The sequence below is a fragment of the Leucopleurus acutus genome (assembly GCF_964270905.1).
Source record: "Leucopleurus acutus genome assembly, chromosome: 3".
NCBI lineage: Eukaryota > Metazoa > Chordata > Mammalia > Artiodactyla > Delphinidae > Leucopleurus > Leucopleurus acutus.
Genome location: NC_139145.1, coordinates 161,656,077 through 161,670,084, shown reverse-complemented (window position 1 = coordinate 161,670,084; position 14,008 = coordinate 161,656,077). Strand labels below are relative to the sequence as shown.

The following is a 14,008-nucleotide window of genomic DNA, read 5'->3' as shown; positions in this document are numbered from 1 at the left end:
ATTAATTTCCTAAGTGTGTGTTAAAAAAAAAACTTTCAAAAGAATGCACCTTAAAAATGTAAGACATTAGATGAACAACTAAAAAGGAGACTAAAAACATAATCATATTGGATTTTATGTAGTAATGTATTTGGATATAACATTTTGGGTACCATTTGATGTATGTCTATAAATTCTGCAAAAGCTTCCATTCTTAAGGTTAATAGCACTATCAGCCAGTTACATTATTTTATTAAAGAAGAATTCCTTTAAAAATCTTTTAAGTAAACAAATAAATCTGATGGAAGACAAAATTGATGAGACCCACAGTCTCACTGGTGTAAGCTTTTGCTTCCTGTTTCTATGATAACCTATGATCTATATTCTAATCACACCTTTAAAAGGCTTGTTTTCTCCATCATGAAAATTTAGCCAGTAGCACCGAAGACATTAAATTTTATGTCTCTTTTTGAAAAACTGAAAAAAGAGAAGATAGAAAGAAGATAACATCCAGAGGCTTATCATGCAAACACAATAGGAACATATATTTACTAATTTTACATGCCTGGAAGATCACAGGGATAAAAACTGAATGCTAAATGAAATAACTACACAGATACACTAACAAGTACACTCAGTACAGGTTTTGAGCATAAAATTGTAAGTGCTCATTTAATTTAATAGGGGAAAAACTTAGAGACTTACTCACGACAGTTAAAAAAAATTATAGCCCAGTAGTTTTCAACCTGGAGTGATTTTTACCTCCCAGGGGACATTTGATAATGTCTGGAGACATTTTTGTCATCACAACTGGTGTTATTGTTGTTGGTGGTGATATGTGTGTGTGTTACTGGTAACTAGTGGATGGATAGAGGCCAACAGTGATGCTGAACAGCCTACAGTACACTGGACAGGTTCACCCCCATCCCCATTGGAAAATTATCTGCCCAAAACAGGAGGTTGAGAAACCCTACATCTAGCTTCATAGATAACGTGCTGGAAAGAGGGACGTATATGTAACATATTAAATTATTGAACATTTACGTTCAAATAAATAAAATGCTTTGGAGGAAACCCTAGTTGTAATTTGCTTCCCTGTTTTTGTACCATATTTACTTCTTTGTTATTTCATTTAAATGGCAAACAGAAAAAAGAAAAAATGAAAAAGACAGCAAAATTCCCCTGCCACTTTGGCTTTAATGTGTGAACTTCCAGCTTGCATGTCTTTGTCTAATTTGGTGTGGCCTGTATAAACTGTAAATACCTGCACAGCCGGGGAGTCTTGTTCCACTGCAAAACTTCTAGCCTAGTATGAGATTGACACTGCCACCCTGCTGAATTTAAATATAGTAATTAGATTCTGGTAAGTTTTCTCCCTGTTCATGGAAAACGGACTTACCCCAGTTGAAAGCGGATGCACTTGCCTTTGGCGTCTGCCTCCCTAAATACGGTTACATTTTGTCACCCCGATTTTGGAAAACATTTCTATCCTCGAATCCAGGCCCAGGTCTAGAGGGCAGAACCATCCTGGAGAGGAAACAGCAGCTCAATCATTTTTTTCTTTTCTTAGATGCGACGTAGGCGAGCATGAAAGCAATTCAGACACGGCCAGAGGGCGCCCAAATGCCGCAAATGAAAGTTCCAACGTTCAGATGGGTTTTGCAGGAAGGAAAAATTGGCTTTTGTCTAGTGAAAGAGCTACCATTCTAAACGATGTCGTATTTGCTTCTTGCCAACAGATAAGCAAGGTGAGCATATCTCCCCACCCTGGTGGTCACTCTGTATTCCTGTGTTAAACAAAGTGGCAGCCCCCCGGGCCACGCCGACACACGGCAGTTGGCTACGGTTTTGACCTGTGCGTTTCTGAGCGGCACTGTGCAGGTTGCCTCGGCTATAACTCAGTCTTCCTGAGAACCGGTGCCTCCATTAAAGCACAGGCATCAAAAAAAAAACCCGACGGCTCCTTGCCTAGGGCTCTTGTCTTCCCTCCTTCCTCTCCCAAGTCCTGAGAGCATCCTCGCAGGGGCTACGCCGCCCGCCCGGCCAGCTGAACCTTAGCGCCGCGCTTGCCCAAAGCCGCAGCCTTCCCGGCTCAGCCCAGCGTGTACGCCCGCCGCCCGCCAAGCGCACTCAGTCGGCCGGGGCGCCGCCCAGACGCGCCTGCAGTTGGAGGTCACTGTCAACCGCGCGGGCATCTGTCCTGATGGGCTGAGGGCAGCCACCAGGTCACCCCCGACCTCACTGCCTGCCCGGGGATCAGAATCTCAGCCGGACGTCGCGAGCGGCCGGGTTGGGATGCTGAGAAGGGTAGCAGGTGGCAGGGGGCGTCATTCACCACCTCGAGGCAGCCCCTGGAGTCTGAACGAGAGCCCGAGCACTTCTTATCCAACCGTTCCAAATAGAGGGAGAGAAAGAAAGTGAGAGAGAGAGAGAGAGATTGAGAAAAACAGAGAGTAGTGCCCACGGACATCTCCGGCGCCGCGGGGAAGGGGAGGCGACAGAGGTGGGGAGCAGGGGACGGGAGAAGAGGGGAGGGGAGGTGAGGAGGGAGTGGGAAACCGGCGTTCAGATATGATGTAGAGAGGCAGGAGGGGCACAGGGATGGAGGGAAGGGGAGGAAAGGAGGGAATCAGCCGTTTAGAGGAGAAGGGAGGTGGGGGTAACCGGGATGGAGGGGATTTGAAGGGAGACGGGCGGGGCCCCAGCGCGGCGGGGAACTCAGGGGAGGCGGGAGGGGCACCGGGATGGAGGCGAAGGGAGGGGAGCGAGGTGGGCGGGGTGAGCGGGAGGAGGGAGGCTGGGCGGGCGGACGCGCCGGGGGAGGGCGCTGGGCAGGAAGGGGAGGGGGAGCGCGAGCGCGAGAAATGCAGAGGCTGCAGCGGCGGCGGCGGCAGCAGTAGCGACAGCGGCGACGGCGGCGGCGGCAGCGCTCCAACTCGCTCCTCGCTCCGGGCTCCGCCGTCGAGCCGGGGAGAGAGCCACCGCCAGCGGCCAGGCACCCGGCCGGACGACGCCAGCGACCCGGGCCCCTCCGCGGCACCGCGCTCACCCAGGGGCGGCACAGGCACCCAGATCCGGTAAGGAGGCGCGCCCCGGTGGCCCAGCTGCCGCCGCGGACCCGGGTTGCAGGCCACCGGGGGCCTCCGTTCCCGACTCTGCCCCCGCCCCACCCCCGAGGCCCTTTGTTCTCTCTCAGCGCCGCAGCCCGGGGCGGGGAGGGAGTGGTGCGGTCCCCACTAGACGGCGCGGGTCGTGCGGTCCCCCTCCGTGAGGCCTCCTCGCGCTTCGGGCATCTGGGGTGATGGGGGGCCCCGAGGTGGGTGGTTTCGACCGCTCGCAGGGCGGGGAGGATGGGGGGTTGGTGAGCCTGATAAACGGAGTTGGGGGTGGGCGGTGGGAGGGAAGCTGCTAGTTAAGGAGGAAATTGCCAAATGTGAAACCCTTTAAATGAATTGCGTCCCGAAGAGACGGTTTTGGGAGGCCGAGGGGAGAGTATCTGCCACTGGCCCTGTCCAGAGCCGGGAAGAAAGCGCTTGGTGCGAGGGGCGCAGCAGCAGAAGATGGAGGGTGGGGTGCGGTGGGGCGGGGGGGAGGGAGGGGAGAAGGAATACGGGGAATCTGGTGTGATCCGAAGGGAGGAGGAGGCTTTTTGGTTCAGCAGATGGGTTTCCTTGACCTGTGGGACTCCTGAATCTTGGCTTCGGGTGGCCAAGGAAACGCGAGGTTCACACGACAACGTGCCTCCAGAAACACAGCTGAGCAGATCAGAGCCCCAGCCTCGGTCGTGGCTGAACTGCCTTCCCATGAACCCGTGGGCTACATCTGAGTATTTTATGTTTTCGAGTATTCGGTTCGGAGAATGCGCTGAGTGCCTCCTGTCGCGGGCCCGGCCGGGAGGGTGTGAGCTTGAACCTGACAGCGCGCGGCCCCTGACCGCCCAGCCCGGCTGTGAGCGAAGGTTTGGGGTTTAGCAGGTTTTGCTTAAAGCGCTAACACTGAAAGCCGACTCTCGGCCCTTGTTCGCCCTCCTCGTCCAATCGCCCCCGCCTACCCGCCCCCCACCCCAAGAATAAAAATTGCAGAATCCCTGGGTCCGCGCGCACACACACAAAGCGTGGCTACAAACCGCATTCTTTCATGAATATTCATCGAACGCTTGGCTGGCCTCCTGATCTGCTTCCTCGGAGACATGTCCGCCTTGAAACGGACTCAGTGAACAGTCTTTGCCTGTGTAATTTTCACTCTGCTTAAATTAGCACAGCGCACACGGCTGCATTTTTAGTACCTTGACCAGGATTGACACCACACCTCGGTCTGCCGCGAGGCCACTAGCACATCTGTGGCGGGTTAAAAATCAAACACTAGTCTAGAGGTGGTCTTCCTGCAATAGGGGTGTGGATCAGCCTCCCAGGGATTACAGCCGGGGCCAGCAGATCCTCAGTACTGCGGGCAAAATGAATGAATCGGGACTGTAATTACCTATTCCTTTGTCTTGGCCTGGCGCATGCGCCGGAGAACAGGGAGTGGAGGGCCCAGGCAGCCCTATCTGATCTTTCCATCACCCACCCCCCCACTCCCTTCCCAAGCCCAGGAACAAAGGCGTTTGCCCTAAACGTTGCGTGAAACCGCTGGATACAGATGACAGTTTTTTTCCCCCCTTGTGTGTGTGTTTCTTCTTTTCCAGGCTATCTCATCTCTTGCTTTCTTAGCGATTTCAATTGATGAAAAATAAGATTAGCCTTGACGATGAGGGCAAACTGGGGATTAAATATTTTTGTAACCGAACACTGCTGTTTTCCTTTCTCGTGCTGTTCATTATTCTCTTTCCTGTAACATATTGCGCTGCAGTGATGGTGGCTGTCTTCATGTGCATCAATTAACCGTTTGTCTGACAGATTTTTGCTGCTGGCCATTTGATTAAGGGACCTTGGTCTCAGAAATGACAGTGGGCATTGCCCCTAGTGTCACTCCTTGGGAAAAATTAAGACATTTTGGCGTTTATACGAACAAGATGGCCTACAAAACCCAGAGCTGAGAAAAAGGGTTGTCAGGATCCTAACGCTGTCTGTTTTCTCTTGATTCCTAGTACCTCATTGTTTCATTAGGAATCCCAAAGAGGAACCCCATGGAGATGGAAATCCACTGATAGGAGAGGAAGAAGCAGCTGGGGCTGCTGGGGTGAAGATGGTTGATTAAATTCTTCATTTTTCTGTGTCTAACAGAAGCCATGAGCCATCCTCTCTCTCTCTCTCTCTCTCTCTCTCACACACACACACACACACACACACACATACACACACACACACACACACACACACACACACACTTGATGGTTGATGACTGATTTTTTTTCCAGTGATGCAGTAACCAGATTATGGCCTCTTTTTGGGCTAGTTTGTTCTACCAACTAAAAGGAGAATTACTGTGTGTATAAAAAGGAGCTAAATATTAATAATATTTTCACAATGGTCCGTTATGCTTGAGAGAATTTTATGCCTAAGTATTCTCATACACCCTGGCAAGACAACACGTGGCAGGAAAATGGAAATCATCTCTTTTGTTCCTTTTAATAAAACTTGATATTGATCAAGTTTACTGTATCAGGACCTTTATTTGGTAGGGTGACTGCCTGCTACCCTCTCTACTCCTTAGTATTGAGTGTTTTTTGTTTTTTTTTTTATGGTTTAGAGGGCTAGATGTAGGGTTTTTTTGTTTGTTGTTTTTTTTCTTTTCCTTTAGGTTATGTTTTTGAGATGAGTCAATATAGACCACATGCAATAGCAAATATATGCCAATATGTCCTCAATTCAATGAGTCTTAGGTTTTTGAGGGAGATAATTCTTAAATTGAATTATAAATGATCAGTTACCTTTTTCTTTTATCCAGCTAGCTTTCTGGCAAGCTTTAACAGGTAGAGAAAGGGAGTTGGGCCTTTTGACAAAATGCGCCAACAATGACTACACAGTATTATCAGTGGCGCCAGTGGCGCATCTCTCCTTAACTGGTGCTCACGCTGTGATTATGTGGGCACAGGAGGACCTTTCCTCCCCACAGACCACCCTAATTTGAACATCTAATTTGAACGGAAGAGCCCTATGGGCTTTGGCTCCCTCTCTTTGGAGGCATCGTTACATCTTCCTGGATTTACTAGACCAAACCATATTATAATCTAAGATGTGACATATTCTGTCTCTTTAATTATTGTCTTTTTAAAAAAAATTTCACATTAACAACAATTTTAAACCATTTTCATTCCGTGGTCAAGATAAGTGGAGTATGAAAAACTTAGGTTTGGAGGAGATTTGGTCACTGTACAATGGATGTCTGTAATAGTCACTGTAGTTTTGTAAAAAAATGGCAAAATCCAAAACCATTTTTAAAGCAAGTAAGGTGCCGTGTATATACTCATACACAATTTATACATATATACTCATGTTACGAAATAAAACTTTATTAATGATATGAAACTAAACTAGTTGGTGTAGGATATCATTTTACAGTGCTTCATAATGGTCTTCGGAAAGTAATCAATTTTCTGTTTTTCTCAGTATGTGTATAGACGGGAGAACCTAACTAGTCTACTGAGATGCTCATTTCCAACTTTTACCCATGTACCCCTGAAACAGATGGGTTGCACTGAGCATCTGAAATTAACATGTTCATTTATGGGCTTAAACATTCACATAAAGCCCTTTAAAAGCTGTAATAAACAATGCTTCCTAAATAAAAGATTTATAATAAAGTTGCTTTGCCTTATTTTTGTTATCATTTGTAAAATTTTGTTTTGAAAAATATTCAGAAAAGGCGTGCTAACTATTTGTCCAAAGCAATTGCCTTTGGTGTCTGCTTCTGTTGCGAGCAATGCTCTGGTTTGCTTAGGTCTTTATCTTTCTAATAGGTAGTTTTTACCTACTCATTTTACACCCTGTTTATCGAAAGATTAACATCTTCTTAATGATTGTTTTAGCTGGTAAACTGGAAACCAGGTAACTGCTAAGGGAAAACCGAGCATGTGTATGGGTTGAAGTTCTGGGGGTGGGGGGAAATGGGTGCGGAATCTGTCATTTTATCAAGTTTTCTCAACTCACTGAATCCTTTGCATTTATTCTGCCTCTTAAGACTTTGGATAATACAATGCAGTGTGAACTTTACAGCTTAATTCTGGTGGATTAGTATCAGGAAATAACTGAGCTTGTGCACAGCCAGAATGTTTATTAAAGAGCAAATACTCTTGCTGGAGAGGTTTCCTAGGATGTAGTTAGTGGAAAAGAGAGTCAGTTTGAAAAATCTCTAGGCACTGGCTCGGCCACTTTGGCCAAATTACTTCAAACCTCTTTGAATTTCACTTTATTCAATTGTATAATTGGAGTAATAATTCCTAATTTTAGGCTATAATGAGGACCACACATAATGTCTGAAAAGTGCATAAGTACAGTGGCTGGCTCTTAGGGGCCGGCCTAACCTCTCAGTCTGCATTTTCAGCACAGTCATCAGTGTGATTGACATCGGTAACTAATTTCTGTATATTGAGCTGTATTTTTGTTTCCACGCTGATTAAGACCTGAGGGTTTCGGTGTATTCAGTCAGAAATAGGATATTTCAAACCTCATGTAGATATTTGAAATTCTGTGAGATGCTGTATGGGAATTTGCCCCAAAGTGGATTGAATGAAGCTAGGATGGCCACCCTCACTGAGTTTACCATGGCTGCTTATGTAACTCAAGAGATGGCATTTAAGTTCTTTTGAGAAAATACAGGGGTAGTCTTAAAACCACAGAAGTCCCCAGCCTGCCAAAGGAAGGTTTTTGTTAAATGCCATTCCCTCCGCTGCTATTAAGACAGACATCTAGGTAAGTGCCGTGTGAGAAAAAATGTCCAGGAAACCTTATCAAAAGTAAAAGGTAATCATTTAGGGAATCAAATTCTTACCAGGATATAGTGAAATTGTAATTTTGAAAAGACACAAGCCTAAGAAGCAATGAGGTTAGACCACAGCCTTTTTTTCCCTCTGGAACTCAGCAATGGGATGAGATGGATGCAGAGTCTCAGAGTGTGTTTTCCCTCTTCTGCACCCTGAGGGTTTAAGTAACTTTAAAAATCAGGCTTTCCAAAGGCAGTAGAAGTTTTGAACAAAAACAGGGAAAGCAGAGGTTTTTTTGACTAGCAGTCAGTGAGGGAAGGTTGTGCTCGAGCATGCTTCGAAGTCTAGGAATAAATTCCTGAAAGCTTTAGAGACTTAGAAATGGAAGTCATCTGCAAGCACAACAGGGAACCAGGTCATAAGGAAACGTTTCAAGATAATATAAGAAAATGGTGTTCAGTGAGGAAGGCAAAATATTTACACAACATTTCCTTCTTATCTCTTAAACACTTTCTGAACCGGTTTTTGACTTGATTTTTTATTTTCTTGTTCATTTTGGATGAGGGAGGAAGGACTGGACTTCATGGGTTTGTTCCTTGAACTTCTCCTTGAAATATAGGGCTCAGCCACTGTACATTGTGTAGGAAGTATGATATTTAGAAAGCGTGACTTGGCAGGCTGGGTGTGGAGCCAGATTCACTGGGTTAAGACTCTCGTCTCAACCATTTACTAGCTGTGTGACCTTTGGCAAATTGCTTAGCTTCTCTGTGCTTCAATTCTCATCTATAAAATGGGGGTTATAATATAGAGTTATTGTAAGGATTAAGTAAAATAGAGACCTAGGACAATGCCTCACACACATTCTGTGCCTCTTTATAATGCACATACACTGTAAAGTTGTGAGAGGACCAGCTTTCTGTACTTCATCCTCTACATTTATAGCTGTTCATATGCTTATTTCAAAGACTATTATTGCAAGACAAGCTGGTGGTGGTACCCTGGACAGTTGGTAGAACATAGAAGTCTGTGGTTTGGAAAAATCCTCCAAGTATAGCTATGATACCTTGAATATGTTGCCAGGACCCTTGTACTAGTTTTGAAAGTCCAAAATGGGTAGAGTCATAGAACCCCAGCCTCTGTATTGATTGGTATTACAGTATAAAACAATAATATGAAAGTCCTTGGAAATTGAGAGACCTTCAGAGAAAGGCTCACTGGTTTGTTATGTTGAGATGGATAACCTTGGGTGTAGACATAATTCATTCACATTCCTGAAGAGACTTGGCTTTGTTGTGCCCCGAATCAAGGTGCATTCATCAGCATATGAAAGGAGTGTTTTAGTCATTAGTGCAAAGATTGATATAAACCAGTTTAGATAAGTTTTCACTTTGCCACATCCCTACCACCCACACCAGGAGTAAAAACTAAAGCTTGTCTTACTCAGGAATGTTGAAGGTGTTGTCACCTGTTGACAAAATCTTTAGAAATAATTATCTCTCTGGCAGCCTTAGTCATCGTGGCCTCTTTGAAAAGAAAAAAAAAAAAAGGGAAGTTCTTGGGAATTTCAGATATTTGAGGTGGTTCATCCTGGAATCTGTTTGACCTTTCAGGCATTTAATTCAGGGACCTGCCTGAGTGATTTGTGTTTGTCCTTCAGGACACTGGGCTTGGCTGCTGAGTGAAGGTAAAATGCTCATTTTGGCTAAATTTTTTTTTTAATAGTTTCTTTAAACAGGAGTTTGAATCTTAAGGACTCAGGAAGGAAATTATATTTTACTTTATCTGTCAGGTATTCAGTATAGGAAGGAGGTTTTGGATATAGTGATTTTATCATTTAAGACATTTCCTCCATCAAAGGTTTTTTTTTTTTCTTTTAAATCTGGAGAAGTTAAGGGACGAAATTGGACACTTGTTGACTATTGGTTGTATGTCATATGCTCTAATTGCAATTTATGCCCTCAAACAAATTGTAAGATGCATTTTACCTGTGAATAAAGGAAAAAATAGAGGGTTAAATAATGTACATAAGATCCTAGAGCTAATAGAAATTGATAGAATTTGAATCCATGTCTGATAGCCCTATTCCGCTGGCCAATGCTGCTGTCTTTCCCATAAGCCATGGCCATTTTATTTCACGTAATTACGGACACTTGATAAAATGGATAACATATTGTAACACATTAACTTCTTCAATATTCATTTAGAGAGAGTTGTACTGAGTTCTTCAATGAAAAATTATTTGTCTTAGAAGAGATACAGTGTCTAATAAATATTTAATCTGTAAATACATTAAGTGATCTCTAGATTAGAAATGCTTCCCGTCATAGTGAACATGGGCTGGCATCCTTAAATTATTTCTGGGATGATGACGGTGAGAATGAGGGCTGCTTTTCAGGACTGTAGAGAAATGTGGGTTTGGTTGCCACCTTCACTTTCCTCGTGACACTTCCCAAGTGGAAGGAATCCTTCAAATGCCTTACCTATGATTCTGCCTTTGAAATACTAATCAGGGATACTGGTCAGCCCTCTTCCAGCTATGTGGTTAGGGTTGCCTGATTAGAAATAAACCAAGTCCTAAATCTGTGACCCCATTTTCCTTCTGCCCCCACACAAGATTCATTTACAGAAGGTTGGTGGCTGCTTGTAATACCATCCTAACTCAACCGCAGTCCTTTGTAAGTACTTGCCTCATTATAACAGAAGGTTTGAAAGCTCATGACTCAGACACTGCTTTTGGAACTCAAAAGGACCTTAGAAAAGTTAGCGGCTTATTCAAGGTCCCCTGAGCTGGTTAGTGGCTGAGTGGAAACCCAGGTTATTTCTCAATAAAGCCTCACTCCTACGGGCCCTCCCTTCTGTCTGATTGAGTCAAGCTCTTACTCACTGTCTATAACTTAAAAAAAAAAAAAAAACTTACCATTTTTTGACTCTGATACCAGTTTTTGAAAACCCAGTGCTGACCCTGTTTCTCTCCCTGATGCCCTGTCTCCCCTCTCCAGCAGAGAGAAGCCATTCTGCCTTTTGATAACACCCACTCGTGCTTACTGCCCGCTACTGCTTTATCTATGCGCCATCTTTCCCCCTCAACTTCTCTCTTTTTTTTTTTCTTACATTATAGGCATGTGGTTTCCTTTAGATGCCGAAGAATTTATGGCATGCATTAAAACAACTTCGCCAGAAAACTCAATTTTCATGTCATATCTTTGTTTTCCTCCTAGAATAAACAGCGTGGCAGGGTTTGGAGCCTGCACGTGGAGGGTAGGAGTTTGAAAAGAAAGCCAGTTGGTTTTAGACTAATTTGGGGCTGTAGAGTGAGCGGAGCAGTCGAGCATGGTACTCTCGAAATGCTCCGGAATCTCCTGGAAAAGCCAGCCTGCACAGTGCTGTGGAGAGGTGATGGACACAAGCTTTTACGCCGATTACTGGTGTCATCTGGCTTATTGGTTTGAGAGCTGCGTGAAACATGAGGTTTAATCTTTTTTCTTTAAAATTACCATTTATAGTATTTGGGCTGATTTAGAGGATTTAAAAGGGCTGTACGTTTCTGAAGTAGTCATTAAGATACGGAACTTAAGTACTTAAGGTGTTAAAACACTTCATAAAGCTTCATATTCAGACGTTTGAAACGGATTTTAGCAGTGTAAACTGTTTATGTGCATCTGTATTTGGAGAAGCTGTGATAAGTTTAGTTTCGGATAAGAGAGTTCTAATTTCATATTTAAAATAATCTCTTTAGTCATTTCAGTAAGTGGAGAATAAGTTTTGGATAAATTTATATTGTTTCCCAGGGAAACCTGCAATAAGCAAGGGCGTCACAGTTTTTGTAATGCTTTTAATTATTATAGTTTTGCAGGTTCAGAGATGGATATATTCCTAAAATAAACCCAAATTAAAAGTTTTTTGTAAGTTTATGAAGAAAAAGATGTCAGAGAACAGCTTTTCCTGGTTAAGCTTTCTAAATCACAAGTTTCCTGGATTGCTTGGCCAAGTGATTTTGAAAAGACCCACATCATTTACCCACTGCCAGGCATTCAAAACGCAATTGCCACACAGACTAATACGATAGCCAAGTTAAATAGTAACAAGATCTAATTGGGAAAATAGTATATCAAAAGAGAAAGTAATAGGAACCATCTAATAACTGAGGACATCCCAGTTTCTTAAGGTTATAGAGAAGAGTGTCTCCTTGGAATCGTTGCGTAGTCACAGAGTACTGTTTTAAGCTTCTCTGAGCTTGTCTTGGAAACTGTAGGAGCTATAGGAATATTTGCTGTCTCTGACCTTTACAAATGTTCTCAGCTGTTTCAATACAAGATAACATCATCTGTATTTGCTTTTGGCATATTTAAGACTATTGGGTAAAAGGAAAATTGAGAGAAATCAGTGACTTACAGGTGGAGAGATTTTGAGATGACTTTCTCTCCTCCTTTATCCTGCATTCCATCAAGAAGGTAGGGTGAGGTTATATGACCACTTGGGTATTCACTAAAGACTTAAATGATTAAATGAGGTGTTCTGGAATCTTTTCTGAATGACTCATTTTCCTAAGGAAGAAAGGAAGAGTCTCAGTTAACAGTTGGTGACAATAGCTCTTGGGGGGTCTCGTGATCACCCAGCCTCAGTGAATACTACCCTTATTGACCAGAGGTTATTGTGGCACTAGGGTTTCCTCAGTAGCCCTGGTGATCTTTTGTTGAGACCTCAAGCTTTGAATTCCTAGGGCTTACCCAACTGGACTTTTCCAGCACTTTCAGTGTGTGGTTTTCAGACAAATAGTAACAAGTGTTTGTAGCAATGTTCTCAAGAAGGTTGTTAATACAAGATTGATGGTTTCCCAGGTATGTGTTTCTTTATGTGACTCACGTGATTATCAGTCTTCTTCCTCACCTAATCTGGTGGTTGACTAAGGAAAAGTTTCACTGAAAGTTTCACTGGTGTAAGAGACAGAGCTAGTAGCTCACTCCATTTACCTCCACCCTTTCTATTCTTACTGGTTTTGTTTCCACTATCCAGAGAGCTTAGCTTCGATTTCATCCATGATAAAGTCTCCTGGGTGGGTGGCTGGGTGGGTAGTTGGGTATGAGGGTTGTCCTAGGAGAACTCAACTGGCTACAATGCAGAGAGAAGCAACCACATGATGGGATTATAACGCGTGATTTCACAAAGGTAAGAGTTGTAGTTTTAAATGGGAAAGGAGTTCCATTAATATTTCTAAGCTATGATGTTTGATTTACTCCTAACTCTGAGTGCTGAGAATATAATCAGAAAATGAACTCCTGAAAAATGAATTTGAATGTCAACAGGCTTCACATCCCTCTGCCTCATCAGCCATGTTAATTAGTCCTTCCTGCTTAAAAAAAATCACATTGTTGTACTTTAAACTTTAATGTTGTCAATAGTAACACATTCTTTGACTGTATCCTTATTTCCCTGCAACAAATATTACCATGTTAAATGGAGAAGTGGTGGTTAAAGGAAGCAGGTGGCAAATTAGGATTTGTCCCCAGTTAAATTAGGATTTGTACCCATGCTACCCCCTTTAACTTGCCTTCTGTAAGACCAAGAGCTACTGCTTGCATATCTCTTTCCTGTTATTGATCCACTTTGCTAGGCATACTACCTAAGGAGTATCCTTTGTCATACCTGTAGTGAGATAGCCAAGAATCCCAGATAAAGAAGTCCAGAATGATGTAATACTGCAAAAAATGTTACTGCTGTTTCTAAGGGGAGTGAAAAAAACCCTCAAGCCAGTTTTGAGTTGAGCATGATTTCTGTTGGAAGAGGGTGTGACCTGAGGGAGATATATCTAAAAATCGACCCCCAAACCTCCCAAACCCTTAGGGTATTTAGACAGCATAATATAATACAATTAATGTTAGCAGCACACAGCATGGCAAACCAGCAGGCCCTGACATGCTAGCAATTGTTTGCATAGTTTACCTAGTAGAGAAAATATCTAACTACTAGAATAAATGTTTTAGATCACTAACGTGCACCACGGTTAGTGTGAGATGTGAGTTGGCTGGGGATGAATTTCCATTGAAATCTGATTCTGATAACACATTTAACTACCACCCTAGCTAATTAAACCATCTCATCTTGAGAGAGGCAGAGGCATTTGGATACAATAGCATTTCTTGTGATATAGTGAGCTTTGTAAAATCCTTC

General features: G+C 43.6%; 1 protein-coding gene across 1 annotated transcript in view; it reads left to right on the top strand.

Annotated features, from left to right (window-relative positions):
• The first annotated feature begins 2,891 nt into the window (after positions 1-2,891).
• Positions 2,892-14,008, top strand: part of BASP1 (brain abundant membrane attached signal protein 1) — a 54,413-nt gene continuing 43,296 nt past the window's right edge. Inside the window, exon 1 of the mRNA XM_082836183.1 lies at positions 2,892-3,056. The gene's annotated coding sequence lies outside the window, so the exon portion shown is untranslated. The remainder of the gene's footprint in view (positions 3,057-14,008) is intronic.